We start from the raw sequence: 27,501 nt of genomic DNA on the forward strand, positions 1-27,501 counted from the left end.
GGCGGGGGGGACATGCATAAATTAGTTCTCCGAGGAGCCAGGAGGCGCTCGTCAGACGGGACCTTAAGAGCCTCCGGCTCATTTGAATATTTTTAAAAATCTATTTCCTCGACGTAACGGAGGCCCAGGAGGAAGCGAAAAGAGTATCCTTCATGCCCTACTGGTAACGAGGGTGGTTATGGGACAGTCTACCACCGAGAAAAGATTTTACAAGGCATGTTCCTTAAAGAAACATGTGTGAGACATTTTCAGCCTCTATATGTTTTACAGACTTTATAAAATGATGAAACCAAGCCACAAAGTCCAGCATCTTTCAAATGCCAAAGGTACAGTCACCAATCCCAGAAAACTCTAGACGTTTTCCTATGGGAAAGTTCTGCCTTCATTCTATTATTATACTTTGCTAATTAAGTCCATGTTGGAATATGACCTAGGGTTACATTTTTTAATGCTCTGCTTGTGTTCAGTGGCTACAACTCTACAGCATAGAGTGAGAAGCAATTGGATGGGGTGAGAATGGAAATGCTGCAGACTGATACTTTTGGCAGAAAGCCCCTTAGATAAGATAAATTATTTTATATGACTTAGAAATTGGGAAATAGTCTAATACAGGAAGCCAAGGTCATGAGAAGATGACACAAGATGCTTCTTCAGGGTCGAATTCCTGCAAGGCTTTCTGAAATTAGGATTCTTTAGTAAAATATGTGAATGTAAATGAATGAATCAGTTCAAGGATGTCTTGTGGGTAGTGAGATGAATGTATTTTGAGCAATGTATATATGTACAATAAAGATAAGTAATATCTCGTATTACAGCTATCATTGGGTGGGGGTGGGATAGAGCTGACCGCAGCATGTTTCCAAAATTAGCTGAACTGTACTTGTTACTGTTATTTCCATGAAAGACAATATTTCCTGTTGTGGTAGGAGCATCAAATACATCCTATAAAGAATATTTTATGCTTTGAATTTTTGTTAACTTTTATTAGGATAGTTGTGATGGCTAATAATCCACTAAATATATAGTTGCATGAATGTGTATTACAGATAAAATAATCTACATGTAAGAAATGTAGAAATCCACAGCATCTCACAGCAATGGCAGAATGGACAAAGCAATGGCAGAAAGCACAAAGTAACAAGTAACTTTTCGGCATAATTTTAAATGTTGATTTTAGAAGGAAGGAGGCCATGAATAACAAATATAAGAAGATTACCACAGTCACAGTGCCTGCATCTATGAGTAAGTGTCCCTGGTTTATCATACTTGATTATGATGGCAGATTTCCTTTAAAGGTATTGAGTATTCTCTGATGGTAGATTCCTCCTGCCTGCCTCTGCCCTAATCTGAAATTTAATAATCCTGGAACCTAACCTGTCAAAAACTTTATTTTAGTAATATGTAAATTGCTGTCACCATGCACAGAAAAATATAGGACATGGGAGGGTTGAGCAGCACTCACTCCTCATCTCTCCTGCTCATCAGCGCTACGGCATCGGAGGAGCATATGTTTGTGTGCAAGGATACACCAAGGTTTTGGAATTCCCCTCACTGTAAATATTCATTCAAAACTCATATAAAAATACATACTTTTCAGTGAAGAATTAATTTTCATTTTTGTACTAAGGTGTCTTTCAGTTAGTCTGAGAATCTTTTAGTCACACTCTTCTTGAATTTTTGGAGTACTCTAAGAATAGGAGGTTTTTTTTTATACTTGTTTCCAACAGATCCACCTTTTGCCAAATGCGGAAATGTGATCACTAAGGAGCCTATAGAGCTCTGCAGTAAGCCCAAGCCCACCTAGTGCCCAGAATAAAGGATCTCAAAAGACCTAACACAGACATAGCAGGAAATCAGATCAATAAAATACGATGACGCAGCACTCCTCAATGTGTTTTTTATTCCACCAATGTTTCAACTTCTTAATGAAGGCATTATCAAGCCTGTCTGAACACTGTTGGAATAAAAAAAGCACATTGCTTAAGGAGTGCTGCTTCATTGTATTTTATTGATCTGGATAACAAGATGGTTTGGTCAAACCTTAAAGGGCACCTACCACCACAAATCTACCTATAAAGGTAGATGGGGTGGTAGGTGGATGTATGGGACGTGAGGAGAGCCCTTTTTAGAGCTAATCCTCACGTCCCCGCTAGCATACCATAAACTTTATTGCCCTAACATGTTAATTTAATTAAGCGGCTACCGGGGCGTGGAGTAGCCGGACACGAGGCTACACGGCGCGGCTACTCCACGCCCCAGTAGCTGCTTTCCCCCGCCTACCCTGTGATCTTCGGCGCGCAGCTCCTGGCAGCTGCGCGCCCTCGTCCGAGAAGCCGGAGTTCTGCGCATGCGCAGTAACTCCGGCCTCGTTCCCGAGATCGCGCATCTTGGCCGGAGTTACTGCGCATGATTCGGTAGATTCGTGGTGGTAGGTTCCCTTTAAGAAGTAGCATTGTTTGAAGTAGCATTTTTCTTTCTGACATTGTTTGAAGTAGCAAAAAGATATTGGAGGACATTATTGCTATTGGATATTGGAGGATATTATTTTAACTGTCTAAAAGAAAAACCCATGAGGAAGCCAACATTATCAATGTGGGAACCTTTAACCTTGGCACGATATGATAAAATCCTCATGATACTGTGAGGCTGTTTCATTGGCCACATTGTCACACTCAACTTCAAGTGGCCACATTGGTAGCCATCACCCTAGAAGCACCAACTACCACAGAGCAGCTTAAAAATATAAACACCACCACAGAAAACAAATACTGCTTTCAGGCAATAACTAATACAGAACCCAGACCAGTTAATAATATTTTTTATTTATATAGTGCCATATTATTCTGTATCACTTTACACTTTATGATGGAGACCCACATAGCAGACTACTAATAAGGGAGACCCCCACTAAGCAGTCAAAATATACTGTACACCACAGAGCAGACATATTACTGCAAATTCAAGAAAGCTCAATGGGATATGTTAGCCTGTTTTCCCAAATTTACACCACCAGAAAACCGTAGGATGAGGAGGGATCAAGAGGAAGAAGAACACAAGAAAATATAACTTTATTTCTTTATTTAAAACTTAAAAATATTGCAAGGATAGTACTGATCTTGTTCCTATATAATGACACAGAATGACCCCTTACTTTAGTGACCTGTGCTGTATTGTATAACGGAAGGGGACGTTTGACCCAATATTGTGGCAGGTAGACTTATGGTGTATATAAGTGTGCAGGTGTGTCTTGAATAGCTGCACACTATTTCATAAATGGTACTAGGTATGCTTTTTGTAAAACCCTGTGTTATCTTCTGGCACACAGATTTAGATTATTATGCTGCTATGTTGATGTGCACTAAAGATTGCAAGTCAGCCGGCATATAACTTCCCCTCTATGCTGTAAGCAGCTGGTCCTAGGTTTATCTGGTACTGAGGCAATTTGACCTCCTCCTCAAGATTGTGTATAGTGTCCTTCTAATCTGGACACATGCACATACCAATAATGTTATACATGTATTCGGCTCTTTTTGTATTAAGGGCTGCACTGCCTTTGCCAAATAGCTAACTCACTATACCTCACTGGGAGACACAGGGTTCTTGCTTATTGCGAATTACTTAGAAGCACCACTACATGTGTAGGCGGTGGGGCCTGGTATCGCTAGATAGGGTGCTCCCGCATTTCGTCCAGTGTGTTGTACAATACTGAGTTGCGGCACTGATTCTAACACTGCCCCTCAGCTGTCCCTCGTTCAGCTATCCCAGCTAATGACCCTACGACTGTTTCGCCGAGTAAGTCTTGGTTTTTCTAGAGGTCATATTTTGAGAGTCAACCCAATGTTTTTAAATAAAGAAATTCCCTCTCTATCTTACTGTAGCGTAGACAAATAATAATGCTGACCCCAGATAAGACAATACTGGAGACTCCAGAGGTAACAATAATAATACTACAACTAAGGGCTCATTCACACTGCCGTCTGCGGGGCCGTACATGCGGCCCCATAGACGGAAATAGCGGCACAGCAAGGATACGGTGCCACACACCGCAAAGGGATAGAGCATGCTCTATCTTTCGACGAGTGTGCGGCCGTGTGCCGCTGTTTTCTATGGAGGGAGGAGGGGTCACCTCCTCCTCCTCTCCAGCACACGGCGGGTACATGTGTATGTACCCTAATAAGAGGTGAGAAGTTATTTATTGTCTCAATTGTCTCTCCTCTTCTCCTCACAATGTTACTCTGGTTATGCATTTAGGCTCCAGGCTCCTCTCCGGCTCCTGATGCTGGTAATATGTGCTAGTGTCTAGGCCCAGAGCAGAGCGTAACTGGAGAGCACCAAGCAGCAGTGAGTAAATCTGACAAGTACTAACCTATCCTTTGTCTTCCACTTGTCACATGTACTCATTGCTAACTGGGCTGCTGCACCAACTAACTGGGCTGCTTCCATCAGTGAAGGAAGTGTTCATTGGCTTGCTACCTCTCTGACGATTTAAGAACCTGGATGGCAATGATGCATTGATTTAATGTTGATTTTTCCAGGAATAGCTGCCAAAATTCCATGAAATTGCACTACGCAGTTTGAGGGGCAAGATGGTGCCCTAAGTAGCCATCTGCCTACTCCTCATCTCTGCACTGCTCCTTTTAAGTGAGTTTTGTCTTTTGACATACACAAAACACACATGGTCTGGATTCACAGAGAAGAAACTGGATTATGTTTTATTAATTGTCTACCATCACAATAATTGGGATAAATACCCTGTTTCCCCGAAAATAAGACAGTGTCTTATATTAATTTTTACCCCTAAAGAGGCACTAGGTCTTATTTTCAGGGGATGTCTTATATTTCCATGAAAAATAATTTACATTTATTGTTGAACAAAAACTAAACTTTTCTAACCTCCTTATGACTCTCCAAACTCTGAATTTCATGCTGTATTTCTAATGACTCCACTTCTATTAGATTCATTAGCCCCAATCTCTCATGTTTAGTAAAAGCACTTTCCATAAATGATCCCTTCTTATCCTGGTTACTGCTGGTATCACATTTGCAGCACAACAGCCGGTGATTTAATTCCATAGATTCTTCCCAATGTCACAACCTTCTGCAGAATCTAAAAGATTTACTAATACTAATGTATGGCGTGGGGGGAGCTGCTGCAATGACTGCCGCTAGGTCTTATTTTCAGGGGAGGCCTTATATTTCTAAGCCTGAACAAAATTGTACTAGGTCTTATTTTCGGGGGATGTCTTATTTTAGGGGAAACAGGGTATCTCTTGATATAACCATGTAGTTATTCTAATGCTCCATCTCCTACAGTACAGTACACTGAGATCATTTTAATATCTTATCTCTCTTTGATCACCGTAATAGAAGGATTTCTTAAAGGTAAAGTGCTATAGTATAATGAAGAAAGAACAGAAAAAAACGTGAAAGAAAAATGCATTCGTGAATATGGAGTTAAAAAATCCCTTTCCTGATGAAATTGTTCTTTAAATTCATGGGTTGTGTCTAAAATACAAGTTTTATAATGCAAGATATAGCACAAAGTCATGGCTATCAAAAATAATTGAAGACATCAGGACTTTCTGCTTTCTCAACAGGCCCCTGTTTATGGTGGCAGAACATCTGCTTCTGGTTAGTGGCTGAAGAAAGCAAGACGTTTATAAACAGTTTTCAGTACTTCAACTCGCCAAGTTGAAAGTGGAAACATATAAAGAGCTGTGAGCTAGTTAGGGGGACTGGATTTTGGCCAACCCTGGTGGTGTGTAATGCAAACTGGAAGATTCATCAGTATGAGAGTTATTGAAGGCCATTGTATTTTAACCATAAATGTTTGGTCTCCATAAAGCTGAAGCTGTGGTCTTTTTTGTGGCCTATGTAGATTTTATATTACAGGGCCATACAATGGTTATTATTTTTGTGTAAATAACTCTTTCAGCAACTATAGATGGACTTTATGTACCTTATGAATATTCGAGTATGCCCCTTGTGACAGTCCAGACCGCTCACCATGACAGTATAAAATAATGCTCAGATGTATCAAGATGTTTTATTTTCTCCTATGACAAATTTTGAAACATATCTTTGAATAACACTCTTGGAATTTCTTGGCATATTAGTATAAAATACTAAATAGATCATTGTGCCTAGGACATGGCTGCCTCAAGGTAAGGGAGATTACATCATAAAAACACATTTATTTTCTACACCAATTAATCTAACGTTATTGTAAATCTAAGCAAACTTGAAGCTAAATAAGTCTCTTAAAACATCTCAAAGCCTTTGAAAGTTGTCTTTTTTATGGACTAGAATGCAGATCTAAGAGCAGCTGTATATGGAGCCTTACTATGCATATTATTATCACTGGATCAGTTGGGTATTAGCTTATAAAATAGCAAATGTATTTCATGATTCTGGTAATGGATTTCTGGGATAAGTATAGGCTATAATGTGTCATGCCTGTTGCAGCCTGAAAATACAGCACATGACATAATGATTATGATTTCACATAGTAGAACATCAAAACCCATTGAATAAAAATTTGCTATTATGTATTCTCTGTCACCCTCCTTGTACAATGGAATCATTTCTTTAATATATCCTGTTTTGGTCAGACGATATAGTGGTTGCTATTTTGCATCATTATTTTTTTGGAAATTGTGGTCAAGGTAAAGGTTGAGGTTGAGGCAGACTGAGTGCGTACAATACAGGAGGTCCCCTACTTAAGGACACCCGACTTACAGACAACCCCTAGTTAAAGACGAACCCCTCTGCCCACTGTGACCTCTGGGGAAGCTCTCTGGATGCTTTATTATAGTCCCAGGCAGCTTTAATGTGTCTGTAATGTGGATAATCCTTAGTCCCATTACAGCAAAGCATTTTGAAACTCCAATTGTCACTGGGGCAAAAAAAAATTTCTTGTCTGGATCTACAATTATAAAATATACAGTTTCGGCTTACATACAAATTCAACTTAAGAACAAACCTATGCAACCTATCTTGTATGTAACCCGGGGACTGCCTGTACAGTAAACTCAGCAGAGGCCGAGACAGGTGGCACAGAGTTAATACGGCAGATGCTGTGTAACTCAAGCAGCAGGTAACATGTAAAGGACTATACAGTAACATCTTTTGCATTGGGTGTTTTATAGCTCCAGCACCTTTGCATCAGGAAAGTACATTTTAATACTAAAATTGAGGGGTGATTGGTGCATGCTGTTCCTGAATGTCCAATTTAACCCTTAAGGAGTTAGGGAACACATAATTGCATTACCAAAACACACCATTAATACTAGGACGAGTCGGATATCAGTCCTGTGCAGTTGGAAGACCGCAGACATATATATTCCTCCATTTATACAGGTCACGCATGTCAACTTTCACTTCATAAGGGATCATATTGTATTTGTATTGAATGCATAGAAAGAGTGTATGCAAAATCCAATCTAACATCAAAACACATGCCCACCAGAAGGTACCCTGGTGGAGCAGTTCACCATCACCTGCTTTCTTCTTTCTCATGTAGACTGTACCCCCCTGGGTGATCTGCACCGATCACCCATCTCTTTTTTTTATTTTGACTGATTACCGTATATACTCGAGTATAAGCCGGCCCAAGTATAAGCCGAGGCCCCTAATTTTACCACAAAAACCTGGTAAAACCTATATTTTTTACTCGAGTATAAGCCGAGTTTGGGTTTTCAGCACATTTTTTTCGTGCTGAAAAACTAGGCTTATACTTGAGTATATATGGTACATTCATTCTACTGCCAATAATTATTAGAACTAGATAGCAGGTCATACATTACCTGTCCAAAAGGTAGGGAATCACACTATATATAATGCCCTTCTACGTAGTAACCTACCACTCCAGCACTTTGTACAATAAAGACCTATGGCACCATGTGAAGCTATCTAAAAAATCTTTAGTATGATTGTATTTTTTTCTTGAACTATTGTGTATTCCATGTGCATGATGTGCTGGTCACATTGTCAGGACAATTATGGAGGCCATGTCTCAATTTTTAATTGCTGTAATTACAGGGGTGGGGGGGCGGAGTAAAGTGTGAAATGCTTCACACAACGGGGCGCATTTAAAAGCATGTTTGGATTACATTATCGCTGTCCTAGTTCTTCTAATAGCATTTCATGCTGGAAACCTAAACCTTTAATAACTTCACAGCAAGACAAAACAGTGTGCTTGGTATTATGGTGATAACTAATAGGAATACTATTTCTTGTTGGAATTATTTTCAAATGCAGCAACATTGAATAGATTATAAACTGTGCCAGTAAAACAGCAAGAACTACTGGGGTCCCTTTCTCAATTCAGTTTTAGATTTTGTGCTGAATGAAGTACAGAGGAGCTCTTCCAAACAATTTTGCCAAAGATGATCTTTTGAGAATACAATTATATAATAGTATATTACATATGTAATAGTACTTTACTCTAAATATCTGTTCCCACATCATATGCCCTATTTTATAAAATTATATTTTTCTTTTTCTCTGTTACTTTTTCCAATTCAATTCACTGTTACAGGCACTGGGGATCTCCAGTTATACAGCAGCCAATCTCAATAAGTAAAGTGAAAATGTAGCAGCCTGGACCAACAATTATGAGATGTATCTCAGGTTCACAATCCTTATAGAGACTGTCTTTGTGTATTCTGTACTGTCAAGGTGGTCCAGCGACCCAAATCGCGGGTCGCAGACTCATCTGTGCGCCTTGCTCCCCGCAGGCGCAGCGCTTCTCACCTGTCCCCGCTCCCGAGTCCTTCGTGTGCATACGTCCCCGTGTTGTAGGACGCGTGCGGGCAGCCTCAGGAAATTTAAAGAACCAGCGCACCATTAATTGGCGCTGGCCATTTTCCCATAAGGTTATTTAAACCTGCCTCTCCCATCACACCCTGCCGGATCTTTATGCCTAGAGTCTTAGAGAAAGCTGTGTTTATGCCTTGTGCTGTTTCTGAGAATTTCCGTTGTGACCCCAGTTCCGTTTCTGACTTTGCTCCTTTGCCGCCTGCCCTGACCTGTTGCTACGTCTTCCACTTTGAAACTGTGCTGCCCGTCCTGACCTCCTGCCTGTACCTCTACCTTGGCTGCCACTGCGGAAAAGTCACGCCTGTGGAACGACCTGGTGGTACCACACCACAGCAAGTCCAACCTGCTTTGCGGCGGGCTCTGGTGAAAACCGAGTGCCACTTAGACTCCGGTCCCAGGTAGTGGCTTGTGTCATTGTCCGTAGTGTTTCAGAGGATCTACAACCTCTGAGCCGGACATGTACGTTGCAGCTTCATACTTATTCAGCCTGATTTCTCTCACTGCAGTCAAGGAGGCGGGAGACTTATCAAGCTCTCTCCCACCCCCTTACAGCTGCTGTGCCTGGTAAACCCACCCTTCCACACGTCCTTTGGTACTACCCCCTGTTCCTGTTACTGCACTCGCATTTAAAACTCTGCACATGTGCGGTGCAGCTCTGGATACAGCTGGGGACAAGCCACATGGCGCACCACCCGTGTGCAGAGTTTTCAAACGCCACCGCAGTGACATGAACAGGGGCATTCCCAATGAATGTGTGGAGGGGTGGGTTTACCAGGTGAGGGGGTGGGTGAGAGCTTGACTGGTCTCCCGTTTCCTTGACTGCATCAAAAAATCAGGCTGAATAAATTGTTTTTTGGGACAAAGCTGCAATTTACAGAATACAACCATGAAAATACAATTACAGTCATGTAGAAGGTACTGTGAGGGGTTTATAGTGGGGTTCGGTGGTGCCAATTTACCTTTAAAGGCTAAAAAATTAAAAACAGAGTACTGTTAGGTCATATCATGGTAAAAATACAAAGCCTTTTATGCTGCTCATCCTCTAAAACGGCTTTAATAAAACTACCTATGGTGATGCAAATACATTTTTTTTACTAAGTATTTACAATGTGTATGTAACATGTAATTAAACAATATAAATTTCATTAACATAAACAGAAGAGTGAACTATCAATACAATGAGACATTGCAAATTATGCAGGAGGGGTTAAATGTAAGAATACACGTTGGTTATTGTGGACTATTTCTAGTTTTTTAAACAATTTCAACTCAGCAGACATTCTGTTATGTAGCTGTGAAAAGAAAGGACATGTCCTATCTTTTTTCGGCATACGGCGCCGTGCGCCATATATCCCTATAAGGAGGGGCGGGGGTGAGCAGTGCTCATCTCCTTCTATCCCCGCCACCGACGTGTGCCCGCATTTCTTTGGAGCACTAAGACAGGCCAGTACACTAGGAGAAGTGTAGGGGCTATAGGAGGACAATAGCACCACCTCCATCTTTCTGCAAAAAGGAACAGTGTCAGAGTCCAGTAAAATGGCCTCTAGCAGGCCAGTAATATCCATATGTCTGCTAAACTGTCAGAAACAGACTCCATGAGGGTGTAAGAAGGCCTGATGTCTACAAATCAAAATTGGGCTGTTAGGACATTTGGCTTTTGCCAGAGAACACCAAGATTGCTAGATACAACAGTGGAACCTGTGCTCTTCTAGAGGACATTCTGCTGCTTGAAATATCCTCCCCCATGACCAGTTTGGCAGAGGCATTTCTTTGGAGGACTGCACAAATCTCCATTTGCCAGCCAGAGGTACCCTGACTGCCATTACTCATTTTGAGACCATATGCAGGTGCAATGGGCCATTGGTTCCTTCTGGTGCATGACAATGCTAGGCCTAATGTAGCTGTAGTGTATCAGCAGTTCCTGCATGATGAAGGCATTGATGCTAGGACTGATCTGCCCAGTCCCCAAACCTTAATCTAAATTAGCCCATCTGGAACATTGGGGCACGTTGACTAAGAACAGTGCAAACTGCGCTTTGTACAGTTTACCTGTGTAGTGTGCAGAGTGTGCCAGATTAGGATTTCTGGCGTGCGCTCTCCATGAATCTGCCACGATTCTTCCTTGACATTTTTTTGGTGCACCTTTAGCATGAAAAATCTGGAGCACACTCCGAATGAACACTGGAACGCCCCCCTTTAGTGCAGAAATTTGTGTTGCATGAAGAAAAGTGCAGGTGTGCCACAAAAAGGTAGCATGCGACACTTCTTAAATACCTGTGCAAGCAGTTTGCACCTAAACTGGCGCACGGCCCTTAGTAATTGTGCCCCATTATGTCTTATTCCATCCACCAATGCCACATTGCACCACAGAGTATCCAGGATATGACTGATGCTCTGGGAGGAGATCACTCAGGAGAACATATGCCTCATCACCAGGTGAATGTCCAGGCATTGTAGGAAGGCCATATAGGCGCGTGAAGGCCACACACACTACCTTTTCATTTCCTTGTCTTGATACATTTCCACTGAAGTTAAATCAGCCTGAAATAAAATTTTTACACTTTTATTTTGAGCATCATTCCAAATCCAGATCTCCAAAGGTTATTAATTTTGATTTCCATTGATGATTTTTGTTTTCTTGTTTTATTGCTTTCAATGCATTCCACTATGTAACGAACCGCAGCTGGAATATTTCATTAATTAAAATCTAGGAGTAGTGTATAAATTCTAAAATGTATCTTACATTAACAATCCATAAAATCTGGAGATGTTTAATAACCTATAACAAGAAGACTATAGAAATGAGAAGACAATTGTGAATAAACTGTATTTAGTATAGTGATTTTTTAAATATCTGTTTATTTTTTTAAATTTCTGGTATGTATCACTCAGAGTATATTCAAAAATTACAGTGTACAGTGGAAATTATGGAAAATAAATTTAATAAGTTTTTAATTATATCTGGGTTGTGAAAATATGTGTGAAACCCCAATAACAATTCTAATTAAGCTTTTTCTTCTAGAAATGCAACTAATAAAATCTCTGGGCCAGATTTACTTATAATGTGCAGCAGGCGATACATTCCTGAAGACCGGATCTCGGTCTACATGAATGGGGCGCACACTGCACGTGCCTAAAGTGGCAATACACACCGGAGCGCCCCTTTCTGTGCACAGTATTGTGTGGCGGCGTGCATAGTGCAGAAACATCTCCAGAATCCGACCATTTCTGACAATTGAAACTTCTAAAATGCTAATTGTTGCGCTGATTCACTCTCGACTAGACTAATGTAACTCCATACTAATCAGTTTTCTACTCACTAAACTCTCTCCTCTACAATCTGTTCTTAATGTTGCAACTAGGCTTGTCTTTCAGACCTAGCGCTACACAGATGCCTCCAGTTTGTGCTGATTAATGCACTGGCTGCCCGCCTCCTTCATTCACTTTATAAACAATAACCCTCATCCATAAAGCTCTGTTCTTTGATCTGCCAGTGATATTAGATTAATCTCTACCTTAATTTCAACCTCCAGTGCATGTCTCCAGGACTTCTCCCGAGCTGCACCAATTCTCTGTAATGCCCTTCCCCAAGCTCTCAGACTAATACCCACCCTCCAAAGTTTCCAACATACTCTTAGTACCCATCTCTTTAGGCAAGCCTATCATAATTGCTAACTGCTTGAAAAGTCATCTCTCCCTTTACTATCCTATGTCCTATCTCCCATCTGTTAACCAGCAAACAGCAGATATATACCAAGCTCCAGGCTTCTCTGTAGTCATTTTCACCTTGGACCTTGTAAATAAGATGGCGGCTGATGGCTGGTTCAAGCAGCAGAATTTAAATTTATTAAATTATTTTATATTGTTCCCTTATAAAGAATGGCTGGACCATTATACAATCTTTTACCTCTTGTGTCACGCCCTTCATTCTTTAATAATGTAAGCTCTTGTGAGCAGCGCCCTCACTACTATTGTTCCATGTGAATGTTTGTACTCTGAAATGTAATGTTATATTTGTACCCTATGATTTGTAAAGCGCTATGGAATTTGATGGCGCTAATTCAAGCAAGATTATTAATATTATTATTATAAGGCAGCCGCGACACAACTCCTCACAACTCCAACTACTCAATATTAAAACCACGACCGTATATGTCGATGAACAGTCTCAACACCTTCTTTTGGGAAGAAATGGAAGATCTCCTAGGTTCCCCTCCACTGGATCTAAGCGTCTCACCTCCGTATCCGTGATTCACTGCTGATCCTGTGTTAAGGATTGTGGACAGATAGTGTAGATCACCAAGGTAAAGGGAGAATAATTTATTACATACACTCACAAAGAAAGGTATAAAACACGCATGTCACAATATTAAAAACATCAAACACCTCACGCGACCTAGGTTTCGTCTCCTCAGGCTTTTTCCGGGCTCCTCTAGACTTTTCACTCCTTCAAACCTTGTGGAATACAGCTGCGACACAATACTATCGCAAACACTTCATAAATACAGGTGTAACCAGTTTTCAAATGTTTTTATGTGCAGTCTATGCCAGAATTCTGGTGCAGACTGCATAGTACATCTGGGCCTTAGAATGTTATAAACATGTAGAGGATAGCTCAAGTTCTTAAGAAGTGAATTGCAGTATCCATGGAGTAATCTGTAATTGTAATAAATCTGGCATTCCTTTGTCTAATAATCTGTAAAATCTGAAACTCTTGGATACTAAATGACTGTACATGTTTATGTCTGAATTGTAAGGAACAATGGAATAGAGTAGGCAAATAAAGTAGCTGCTCACTTTTGAACTTAAAAAGAAAAGCCAAAATTATCGTTTTAACTTGTTTTCTAATCACAATGCAGACGCAGTGTCATGAATTATGAAAATGCGACAATCCCAGAAGAAATTCCTTGAAATTTTAATATGCATCTGTTGAAAAATATATGTTGATCTGCAAGATGTGACCCTGTTTTTCAGTGCGGAAAGAAACCTACTCATGGTAAAAATACTCGGAGGGGACTATGTTTGTCTTTTTTTTAGTTTGTGTTTATTGTTCTCCATAGTGACGTATCCCAGGAATGCACATCTATCACATTTTTGACATGTCTCTGGTTGAGAATCTATTTTTCTAGTTGAATATAGAGGTGTTATTTTGAGAGACTTGTTTGTGTCGGATGGTAATAGTTCCAAGACAATGGCTTTTGGCTTCTCTCAAGAACTCTGACCTCACTTGGGCCAACCTTGCTCTCATATACAGCATTTTAAGTCCATAACCTTAGAATAAGTTTATAAGTTGAGAATCACTGCCACACTTCACAACCATAATCCAGAAATGTGATTAAATAACCCATCTTACTTGTAGGAAAACTGTTAAAAATCTATAAGGTTTGAAAATATGTTCATACAGTTATACTCTTAAAGATTCAGCTCATGTTCTCTTTAAAGGGGTTTTCCCACGAACAAAAGTTAATGGCGCTCAGCAATTTCCATCAGCTCCATCGACATTAATGGAGCAGAACAGTCATGTGCGGCCGCCTGCTCCATTACTCTGATGGAGCAACGAGGGGTCCGACAAATGTACGTGGGACCTCATCGGACCCCTTGTATTTGTGATCTGTGGGGGATCTCATCACTGAGACCCACACTGATCAGCCAGTTTGGCCCTATCCTGTGGATAGGGCTTCACTTTTGTTCGTGGGAAAACCCCTTTAAGCACAAACCCCATATTTAAGATTCATTATGCCTTCTCCAAAAGTTTTCTCCGGCGTAGACTATAGCAAAAAAAACTCTGTTCAGAGTTGTAGAACTGAGTTATTTGCTATGTTCTTCAAAAAAAAAACTAGAGGAGTTTGCCCCCTTATAATAATAATCTTTATTTATATAGCGACATCATATTCCGTAGCACTTTACAAATTATAGGGGACATATACAAATATGCACGCAAGAGCTTACAATCTATGAGCCCCTATCTACTAAGAGGCTGAAAAATGCCATTCTAAATTAATTCACCCCATTGTACTTCATGTGTATACAAAATTTTGGTTGATATACTGTAAAGATAAGAAGAAAAGGAAGTCTGACAAATTGTTATATTCATAGCACTACCATTTACCATGGCTCTATACTTTGTTGGTAAATGTTTAAACATCCTTTTATAATAGAAACCCTATATAATAGAAACCCCAATAAATCACTGAATTTCTAAAACGTTAACACTTAAGTTGTTGAACATACTTTCTAAAAGCTAATTTGAATAATTTAAGTGTTACATTATCCTTTAAAGGGGTTTGCCCATGAAAGAAAATTCTCAAATATCAATCCCCTAGTTATGTTTACACAATAAAGATAATTTTTAACCCATTACTTTACAATTTTATTCAGCTTTATTACTGTTTTACCTCCTATAACTCAGCAATGGTCAGTGTAAATTTCCAGAGTGTGGGCAGGGACTTTCTAAGCAGACACTTTATGATCCCTCTAGTGCTATGAGATGCTGTGTGCTGAAAATGTGGTTAGATTATATACACATTTTTATTTACCTTCTGAATATTGTACTAGTATCTGACACATAGAAAGAGAAATGAGACAGATCACAGATGAGATTCATGAAATGCATATTACACACAATGACACAGTCAGCTCTGCTACATCTCTGCACTCACACTATCAGATCTGATGGGCCTCCCTCCCCCTTCTGCCTGTAGCTTGTAGCTCTCATCTGCTGTTGTTTGCTGGCAGGAAGTGAGTGTGTATCAGTGTGAGCTCAACCTGGAATGCAGGGGGAGTGGCCGCTGTAGGAAGCAGAGAGCAGAGAAGAGATCAGCTCCACAGCATCAGGCAAGATGGATGCTTTCCCTAAAATCAGAAGAGACAGGGTCAAAAACCAGGGGCAACTGAAATTGTGTACACCAGGCTGATAGAGACAGGTTGGAATTATATCTGCAACATACCCTTGCAACATATGTGCAGAGGGGTAGTTGCGAATAGGGCCCTCTCCCTGTCAGGATCCATCTGGTGAGCCTGTGCAACTCACCCAGAGGATAATGCAGGGAGAACTTAGGTAATCTGGAGCTGTAGCCTCTGCCTTTAAAGGCAATAGTTAAATGGGTGTAGGATGTTATCCAATCAGTTGGCTGTATTGTAAACTGGATTGTGATTGGAGATTACTACCACCTGATCAGGGGGAGTATAAAACCCCTGTGTAGTGGGAGCACATGGTCTTTGAGCACATGGAGAGCGTGAACAGAGACAGTGGGGCAGATTTACTTACCCGGCCCATTCGCGATCCAGCGTCGCGTTCTGTGCGTGGGATTCGGGTCCGGCCTGGATTTATTAAGGTAGTTCCTCCGACGTCTACCAGGTGGCGCTGCCGCGCTGAAGAGCATCGGAACGCACTGGAATACACCGAGCCGGGCTGAGTGAAGGTAGGTGCCTGCTGGAGACCTGCCAGGCTGTAGAACAGTCCTCCGGTCCCCATACCAAGTACTGTGACCTAGGCCGCCAGTCACTCCGTATTCTGGACCCCGGCTGCCCCCAGGCATATCTGTGAAATGCTGTATTTTTGTTAATAACATTGAATTAGAGAATTTGTTATTTTGTTATCCTGAGTACATTTAAAAAAAACTTCGTGGGAATACACCTTTAAAGGGAACCTGTCATCTCAGAAAAAGCCCTATAAACTTTAAACTATACCTCATTAATTTCCGATCAAGTGTCCAATTACTTATTTTAAGACCATTCTATGTGGGAACTTTTCAGAAAAAAAACTTTTATACTTCATCTGGCTTGGCAGAAATAAAGTCAAAGAGGTGGGGAGCCAAGTTATCCAGTCAAGCTCCCTATGCCTCCTCGTGGCCATTAAGAATGCTGCCTCTCTGTTCCACCAGTCAGTTCAATGTCCCGTAATCCTGTGAGGATACTGGCGCATGTGTGGCTCACCTGTCAGTTCACTGCTGTTGCTACTCATTCCTGGCTGGTTTCACTGGTGCACCACGTATACATCCCTACTAAGCACAGTGTGGGAGTGAGTATGAGTTAGCAAACAGTGCTCCGGCGTGCATGGATGAGTATTGGACTGGCTAGCTCAAGTGGGGTGAGCACTTCTGCCACACCAGAAGAAGGATATAAAGCACCAAAAAGAAATAGAATGGTCAAAATAGAAGCGTTTGGACACCTGTTCCATAATAAATAAGGCAGTGTTTTAAGGTTTATAGGGCTGTTCTGAGGTGACAGTTCCCTTTAAATTCTGCTGTTGCCAGTCCAGGATTTGCACTTAGAGTAACTGGACATGAAAGCTTTGTTTTACACTAATGCAACTTAGACCAAGATTTACTTTGCTTGTGGCCATTAAATGTTAGTATGTAAGCACTGTTATCATAGACCAGACATTGTTAATTGGTTTAATGCATGATCTTATCAGTCAGTCTCTGATAAGAATTCTATTAAGGAACACAGGCACCAACATTCCCCCTCCAACCTCTTCCCCACACCTCCTCCTCACACATAAATACACACATTGCATTTTGAAGCTTAGTATATATCCTGTTAGTATTTTATGACTTGTGTGACAGATTTTTCGATCCAATTGCAGATTTAAAAAGACAGAAGGCATAGCAGACAAATATTTTAGATTAATTCATTTTAGGTTGCTTGAGTGGCAAAATACAGATTTATATATACACACACAAACACACAACACAATATCCAGCAGTACCCAGGCTAGTATTTTGTATCACTTCCATCTCTACCTCCCTTCTCCCACTAAGTACTGTTGATGATGCCCCTTTAAATTAGAATCTATAATAAAAATGATATATGAACATACTGATCCAAAGAATAAAAGAACATGTTGTTTGGACTGCACATTGAAAGCTGTAAAAAACAAGCTTGTACAAAAATGGTGCAATTGTGTTTATCCCAATTTTTTTGAAAATGAGAAATTCTGGCTTTTGGAAGGAGGGGAATAAGAACAAAAGCAGAAATGGGCTGCAGTGTGAAGTGGATAATATATGAAAGCTTTTGAAAGGGTTGTCCAAATTGTCCAAAAAAGTCGGTACACAAAAGTATTTTTTATTTATTCAAACACAAGCTGCTTTTAGGCCTATTAATATTAATGAAATCTATACATTGATGCACAAATATGGCCTCTTTGCATTAGTTCAATTGATCTCTATGGGGTGTACTTGCTAAGGGTCGCACTTTCATTACAATGTGCACCGTTTTGAGGATTGCGTGGCTTTGACAGGTATTCAATAGGGGTCTGCGCTGGGATTGTATCATACGCAATCGGATTGTGTCCCAGCTGCGATGGCTTTCATGCAACAGAAATTGGGGGACGTGCCATCGGACGATCCGACTGATTCGGACTGTGAGCAGGATTTAATTTTAAAATTGTGTCGCAAGACCAAGCACTTAGAAGGGAGCACAATCTTAGTAAATCGTGGTAGAGTGCATTCTCGTCGGACAATGCACTTTCGGTGAACTCTGTGGACCAGGTAAATGTTTTTTTATATACATTTGACATGCAGTTGTTTATAGTAGTAAAGACCATCAGCAGGTATATAAGTTATTGACACTAGACTTATGACACGGTTAATGGCAGGTGCGGAGTATAGCTTATGGGTGCTAGTAATGTTTATGGGTGCTAGTTTCCGTGTTTTTAGATATTAAAATGCTGTTACTGTTTCATAGCTGCAAGTAAGTCTTACATTAATTGTAGAGTACTCCAGGTTTTGGTGTACATCATTATAGTTGTAATCATGTAATGAATGTAAAATAATCTTGATTTTGGGGAATGCCGCCAAATCAATCCAAGTCCATAGACTTTAATATGTTTTTTATTGGAATGCACATTATGGATAGGATTAAAGGAAACCTAATAAGGTAGATCCGATGGTAGGTTGTTTCTATAATTCTCAACCCCATACAGTATTTTTATAAGCCTTTGTATAATCCTTAACTTTGATATTTGTAAATGATTGGCAGAGGTTACTAGGGCATGGAGTAACCCTGCCGTGGTGTGGGAGTAACCACGTCTTTGCCTGTGTTGATCCCGCCTACCAGCTTGCCTTCAGCATGCTTCCTCCTTCAGCTGTGCGGCCTTGTCTCCAAAATACGCATGCGCCAAATTAATTCTCTTCTACTGCGCATGTCTCTGGCTTCGGGATGAGGCCATGTTGCTTCGTAGTGAGGCTACTCTACACCCCAGTAGCCTCTGCAGATAATTTACATATATCAAAGTTAAAGATTACACAAAGTCTTATACAGAAACACTATGGGGGTGAGAATTATAGTATCAACCTACCATCAGATCTACCTTATTAGGTTTCCTTCAATCCTATCCATAATTTCCTATCCAAAATTAAGGTTTTTATGTGAAAATACTGAATGTAATACTTACACAAAAACACTATGAGGTTGATCTTTAACCCCTACATGAGGTCATATATATTTATAGGTATATCACAGGAAGTGGTAAAACACCATTTGCAAGCTCGTCACATGTGACAGGAAGTAGAACGACCAGCACATGTGATAAGAAGTGGTATGTCCATCATTTTAGTAATAAAATTATGGAGATGTATTACTTCATAGACTTCATTATTAAGACAGCATAAGGACTTTCAGTAAAATCTCAGAATAAGCTAAAATACCTTGTGTGTTAGGAGAATATAACATGTCTTGGATTCTGTTGCCATCATTTCTAGATATTTAAATTTGTTTAGGGAAATACCCAGTTGTCCATACAAATTACTATTTTAGAAGGACTATTATTGCAGGGCCTTATACTTTGTGGTATAGCCTTACCATATTCTGCCTCAGTTTACAAGCAATTCTATGAAAGCTACTTTCTAGTTACTTTCTGACTCCTTTCCATGCTCATCATCTCTTCTGCAAATGCCATTGTAGCTCTGGAATGCTTCAAGGGGCCTCCAGTGTGAAAGTATTATTACCCTTCTCAAATTGGAAAACCAGCAAGTGTTTCCATTCCAAAAAAAAATGGAATAAGAATTTTTTTTACATTACAGTATACATTAGATTACATTACACTATAAACATAATTCATTCAGCATATAAAAAAGAAGGTGAATATAGATCTGATGTCTTTAGAATTTCTTTATAGTTTATTCCCCTTATCCTCAACTCACTAGAGCACATTTACTTACCCGGTCGCTGGAGTTCACCGAAAGCGCATTGTCTGTCTATAATGCTCTGTGCGGTAATTCACTATGATTGTGCACCCGAAATCTTAAATGTGTTGCTTCCCCGGTCAGGTCCGACAGAGTTTACTATCTTTTTAACGGTGCATCTAAGTGCTTGGGCTTGCGACACAATTTGAAAGTTAAATACGGCGCTCAGTACGAATCAATCAGTCTGATGGCACGCCCCCTAAATTGTGCCTCATGAAAGTCGACGCAGCTGCACCACAAAAAGGGTCGTGTGCGACACAATCCCAGCGCCCACACCTGTTCAAGCCATTTTAGCCCTGAAAAGGGTGCACAGTCCGTCAAAAGTGCGACCCCATGTGACCCTTAGTAAATGAGCCCCAATGTATATATATCAGGGCACTGTTAGGGGAGGATTTATGATATCCTCTTTTAGTGTGCGTTGGTCGTGTGTTTCAACTTAGTAAAAAGCACATTGCAAGGAATGACTCAGTCTCACTCGTGCTACTGCCCTGGGCAAAATCAGCACTGCACAAGTTTATTTGGTTTCACAAGTCTATATAGAAAAGCAGGAAAAAAGTAGAAAAGGAGGAGCATACAAAGCATAACATATCAGGCTTCCCAGATCGGGTAGTCTCTTGATTGGAGAGTTTTCCTGCTGTCTCACGCTTGCATCACCATAGAGAATTCCTGAAATTCCTCAGCTTCAAAGTTTTAGGTGTGGTCCACGATGCCATCGCCATCTTAAAATGTATTCTCTGTTACAGGTCCAGATCAACCAGCCAATAGTGGCGAACATGAACAGAGGGAGGCAGCGAAACCCCTATGAACCGCAAGGCAAAATTGGTGGCTGTCAGGAACCCTGACCCGATCGCAGCCACCTTAACCCGATCACAGTATTACTGACGTCCTAAGTAAAATCAATGCTATTGACTGGTCTGGATTGATCAGCCAATAGCAGCGATCATGAACTGGGGTGGGGGGGCAAAAAAACCCCTCTGGTCCATGGGGCAGGATGGATGGTCTTCAGGAACAGCAGCCATCTTGACCCGATCACTGAGTCTGAACCGTGTTGGTAAGTCACTTCCCGTCGCACCATTTTATTACAGTGCACGCCAGAAGGGGTTTATAGGCTATACAATCTTTATTTATGATTTTGCCAATTTGGACAAATAAGGGCTTATTTTTTGCAAGACGAGATGCACTGTAGAAAAACTTAATTTTAGTGGGTCTTTAGCTTATTGATGCAATTTTATTAACTCTTTACGTGTGGAGGAAAACAAAATCATCAATTCTTGTTTCAGATTTTTAGCATTTTTTTTGGTCGGGGGGGCGTTCACTGTAGCATAAAAAAATATATTATCTGTATTCTACGGATCACTACCATTATGGTGATATCTCATTTATGTAGTTTTATTTATATTCGGCCAATTTTATTGAAGATCAACTAGAATAGAAAAAATTGCATTTGTTTTAATACCGCCATTTTTACAGCAGCATAACCTTAGTATTTTTTTTTTTTGACGGAGCTGGTTGTGGGCTTATTTTTTGTATGACAAGTTGTTCTTTTCAGTGGTATCATTTTGTTGCTCGTAACTCTTTTGGATCACCTTTTACAACATTTTTTGTAAAGCAATGTGATAAAAAATGTACATTTTTGGCAAGTTTTTTACCGCGTTCATCGAGCGGTACAGATTGTCGATTTATTATACAGATTGTTATGGATGCAGGCTTTACCAAATAAGTGGGTTTTTTGTGATTTTGTGTTTTTTGTACTTTATTACTTGGGGGGACTTTCACTTTCTTTTATTATTTAATTTTTATTAAAAAAAACCTGTGTTAACTTTATTTTACTTTTACAGTACTGACATGTAAACTTGAAAAAGTAAGTGATTTTGGTGCAGTTTTAAGGTGGGGTGTGCAACATCCCCACATATACCAGTGTTGCGGTATGTATCAAGTTTTCTTTTTTAATCTCTTCCCGACGCGGACCCCCGCCAGTAAGTGGATCACTGAACCACATGCCTGATTCAAAAGATGAGATTCTTATTTTTATGTGAAACCAAAAGCACGTGTCTAGATACAACAGAACTAACAAAAAATATCACTCTTCGTTGCTTATTTTCCCATGACTGTGGAGGAGATTTTTATAATGAAACGGGCAATATTTCACATAAATGAGAGAATTCCATTCTTTCGTGACAGTTTACCTTTAAAGACTCAATTTCTGCTATATACGTATTAGGCCTCATAGAGGGGGGGAAACTTATTTCTATGGGGAGTGAATAGAACAAGGAATAAATAAGCAATGGAAAATACACTACGCTTCAGTGGTGACAACCTCTCATACACTTTTCAGAATTCATAAAAATAGGGTATAGATATAATGGTATCATTCCTCCTTTTTGCTATGACAGCTGAAATGACATCCTTATTACATATCATTTTTGACATTTTGCAATGCATTGTCTATGTGCTTTAAGTTCCATAAATAAAAACTTTTGATGGATTTCATCTAATGCTTTATTTTGTGAAATAAATTCTAAATACATAATGAGGCATTTTCGGTAGCATCTCTGTACTAAATATTCCAAGGATGTGTTGGTATCCAGGAAACCCGGCCTACACATCATTCTATATTTATTGTATCTGCTGGAAAGTAAGCATGCCTAGTAGAGATGAGCGAACACTAAAATGCTCGGGTACTCGTTATTCGAGACGAACTTTTCCCGATGCTCGAGTGCTCGTCTCGAATAACGAACCCCATTGAAGTCAATGGGAGACTCGAGCATTTTTCAAGGGGACCAAGGCTCTGCACAGGGAAGCTTGGCCAAACACCTGGGAACCTCAGAAAAGGATGGAAACACCACGGAAATGGACAGGAAACAGCAGGGGCAGCATGCATGGATGCCTCTGAGGCTGCCTAATCGCACCATTATGCCAAAATTATGGGCAACAGCATGGCCATGACAGAGTGACAGAATGAAGCTAGATAGCATCTAAAACATCCAATAATTGACCCTGACACTATAGGGGACGGCATGCAGAGGCAGCGGCAGCAGCGGCAGGCTAGAGAGTGGCATGGCGACATACCCTAAATGGACTCAGGCTTCAAACCAATGGGTGGCAGAGAGGAACCAAAGGAGGTGAGCAAGAAGCGCTCAAATAATATCGCTACATGATAAAAGTTTGCCAGTATATTTTGTGGATTACACAGCAGGGTGGCGACAAAGTTAACATGGAAGCCATGAAAACAACCCCAAATTCTGCCTGACACAGCTCGTTTGATAAGGGGACCATGTATGCTTACAGTTCATGCCAGTCGCTGCACTTGCTGCCAGTCTCCTTTCGAATAGTTTAAAATAATAATAACCCTCATCCATAAAGCTCTGTATAATGCTGCACCCCCCTACCTCTCCTCTCTTATCTCAGTCTATCGCCCAACCCGTGCTCTTAGATCCGCCAGTGATCTTAGATTAACCTCTACCCTAGTGCGGACCTCCCACTCGCGTCTCCAAGACTTCTCTAGAGCTGCACCAATTCTATGGAATGCTCTGCCCCGGACTATCAGACTAATACCTAACCTCCAAAGTTTCAAACGTGCTCTTAAAACCCATTTCTTTAGGCAAGCCTATAACACTCATTAACTGCATGAAGTTTTAACTCTTCTACTAACCCGTCCTGTGTCGTCCTCCCATCTGTTATCCAGCAACCAACAGGCACCAGACTTCTCTGCAGTCCCATTCACCCTGGACCTGGTATATAAGATGACGGCTGAGTGTTTCAAGCGACAGCAATTCCATTTATTATATTTTTTTCTATTCCCTAAGAAGAATGGCTTGACCATTAAATATTCTTTTACCTCGTGTTACCCCATCATCTTCATAAACCGTAAGCTCTGGCGAGCAGGGACCTCACTCCTGTTGTTCCATACAAATGTTGTGCTCTGTTACATTACATTTGTATTTGTTTCCTATGATTTGTAAAGCGCTGCAGAATATGATGACGCTATATAAATAAAGATTATTATTATTATGGAGGCAGTGAACTAGTAGTAGATTAAAGGTGCTGCAACTATGTTAGTTGGATCTTGTGATGGAGCTGGCGCTCTGCAGCCAGGCGAGCTTTCGCCAATCCAAGCCCCTGTTTCTAGGCTACTCCCCAAACAGCACTTCTAAGAACCTTTTGTATAAGATCAAGTGTAGTAGCGTTCTTATAAGTTTAGGATATGCCGGGTGAGGGGAATGTAAACAGATGCGCAAGAAGCGCATGATGCGCATGGAGCTGGCGCTCCGCTGCCAGGCGAGCTTTCGCCAATCCAAGCCCCTGTCTCTAGGCTACTCCCCAAACCGCACTTCTAAGAACCTTTTGTATAAGATCAAGTGTAGTAGCGTTCTTATAAGTTTAGGATATGCCGGGTGAGGGGAATGTAAACAGATGCGCAAGAAGCGCATGATGCGCATGGAGCTGGCGCTCCGCTGCCAGGCGAGCTTTCGCCAATCCAAGCCCCTGTCTCTAGGCTACTCCCCAAACAGCACTTCTAAGAACCTTTTGTATAAGATCAAGTGTAGTAGCGTTCTTATAAGTTTAGGATATGCCGGGTGAGGGGAATGTAAACAGATGCGCAAGAAGCGCATGATGCGCATGGAGCTGGCGCTCCGCTGCCAGGCGAGCTTTCGCCAATCCAAGCCCCTGTCTCTAGGCTACTCCCCAAACAGCACTTCTAAGAACCTTTTGTATAAGATCAAGTGTAGTAGCGTTCTTATAAGTTTAGGATATGCCGGGTGAGGGGAATGTAAACAGATGCGCAAGAAGCGCTGAAATAATATCCCTAAATGGTAAAAGTTTGCCAGTATATTTTGTGGATAACACAGCAGGGTGGCGACAAAGTTAACAACTTTGATGTGGAATCCATGAAAACAACCCAAATTTCTGCCTGACACACCTCGTTTGATAAAGGGACGATGTATGGAGGCAGCTATATGGACGACTTTTGGAGGTAGCAATGGAGACAACGTGTGGAGGCTGCTATGGAGACAATTTAATTTGGATAGTGCCTGTATGTGGCAGTCCCAAACATTTTTCAAACCAGAGGAGCAGGTAGGTGGCCCTCCAGTAAAATGGAATAGATTGAGTGCCTGTATGTGGCAGTCCCAAAAATTCTTCAAACCAGAGGAGCAGGTAGGTGGCCCTGCAGTAAAATGGAATAGATTGAGTGCCTGTATGTGGCAGTCCCAAAAATGTTTCAAACCAGAGGAGCAGGTAGGTGGCCCTCCAGTAAAATGGAATAGATTGAGTGCCTGTATGTGGCAGTCCCAAAAATTCTTCAAACCAGAGGAGCAGGTAGGTGGCCCTCCAGTAAAATGGAATAGATTGAGTGCCTGTATGTGGCAGTCCCAAAAATTCTTCAAACCAGAGGAGCAGGTAGGTGGCCCTGCAGTAAAATGGAATAGATTGAGTGCCTGTATGTGGCAGTCCCAAAAATGTTTCAAACCAGAGGAGCAGGTAGGTGGCCCTCCAGTAAAATGGAATAGATTGAGTGCCTGTATGTGGCAGTCCCAAAAATTCTTCAAACCAGAGGAGCAGGTAGGTGGCCCTCCAGTAAAATGGAATAGATTGAGTGCCTGTATGTGGCAGTCCCAAAAATTCTTCAAACCAGAGGAGCAGGTAGGTGGCCCTCCAGTAAAATGGAATAGATTGAGTGCCTGTATGTGGCAGTCCCAAAAATTGTTCAAACCAGAGGAGCAGGTAGGTGGCCCTGCAGTAAAATGGAATAGATTGAGTGCCTGTATGTGGCAGTCCCAAAAATTGTTCAAACCAGAGGAGCAGGTAGGTGGCCCTGCAGTAAAATGGAATAGATTGAGTGCCTGTATGTGGCAGTCCCAAAAATGTTTCAAACCAGAGGAGCAGGTAGGTGGCCCTCCAGTAAAATGGAATAGATTGAGTGCCTGTATGTGGCAGTCCCAAAAATTTTTTAAAACAGAGGACCGGGTAGGTGGCCCTCCAGAAAAATGGAATAGATTGAGTGCCTGTATGTGGCACTCACAAAAATTGTTTCAAACAGAGGACCGGGTAGGTGGCCCTCCAGAAAAATTAAATGCATGAAGTACTATAGCAAGAGCCAGTGGGCCCTGTCAAAAAATAGCCATTTTCCTCTGCTTTACTGTACAAAGAGGAGGAGAAGGAGGAAAATGAGGAGGAGGAGGAGGAGTGGATCAATTATTCAGGTTGAGCTTCCTTCACCTGGTGGAGATTGGAAATTCTGAGAAATCCAGCCTTTATTCATTTTAATAAGCGTCAGCCTGTCAGCGCTGTCAGTCGACAGGCGTGTACGCTTATCGGTGATGATGCCACCAGCTGCACTGAAAACCCGCTCGGACAAGACGCTAGCGGCAGGGCAGGCAAGAACCTCCAAGGCGTACAGCGCCAGTTCGTGCCACATGTCCAGCTTTGAAACCCAGTAGTTGTAGGGAGCTGTGTGATCATTTAGGACGATGGTATGGTCAGCTACGTACTCCCTCACCATCTTTCTGTAAAGATCAGCCCTACTCTGCCGAGACTGGGGACAGGTGACAGTGTCTTGCTGGGGTGACATAAAGCTGGCAAAAGCCTTGTAAAGCGTACCCTTGCCAGTGCTGGACAAGCTGCCTGCTCGCCTACTCTCCCTCGCTACTTGTCCCGCAGAACTACGCACTCTGCCGCTAGCGCTGTCAGAAGGGAAATACTGTTTCAGCTTGTGCACCAGGGCCTGCTGGTATTCATGCATTCTCACACTCCTTTCCTCTGCAGGGATGAGAGTGGGAAGATTTTGCTTGTACCGTGGGTCCAGGAGAGTGAACACCCAGTAATCGGTGCTGGAATAAATTCTTTGAACGCGAGGGTCACGGGATAGGCAGCCTAGCATGAAATCTGCCATATGCGCCAGAGTACCAACGCGTAAGAATTCACTCCCCTCACTGGCCTGACTGTCCATTTCCTCCTCCTCCAACTCCTCCAACTCCTCTTCTTCTGCCCATACACGCTGAACAGTGAAGGACTCAACAATGGTCCCCTCTTGTGTCTCGCCAACATTCTCCTCCTCTTCCTCCTCATCCTCCTCCACCTCCACCTCCTCCGATATGCGCTGAGAAACAGACCTCAGGGTGCTTTGGCTATCAACAAGGGAATATTCTTCCCCCGTCTCTTGTGACGAGCGCAAAGCTTCCGACTTCATGCTGACCAGAGAGTTTTTCAACAGGCCAAGCAGCGGGATGGTGAGGCTGATGATGGCGGCATCGCCACTGACCATCTGTGTTGACTCCTCAAAGTTACTCAGCACCTGACAGATATCAGACATCCACGTCCACTCCTCATTGTAGACTTGAGGAAGCTGACTGACCTGACTACCAGTTCTGGTGGAAGTTGACATCTGGCAGTCTACAATCGCTCTGCGCTGCTGGTAAACTCTGGATAACATGGTCAGTGTTGAATTCCACCTCGTGGGCACGTCGCACAACAGTCGGTGAGCGGGCAGTTGGAG

The sequence above is a fragment of the Engystomops pustulosus genome, chromosome 4 (assembly GCF_040894005.1).
Source record: "Engystomops pustulosus chromosome 4, aEngPut4.maternal, whole genome shotgun sequence".
NCBI classification, from domain to species: domain Eukaryota; kingdom Metazoa; phylum Chordata; class Amphibia; order Anura; family Leptodactylidae; genus Engystomops; species Engystomops pustulosus.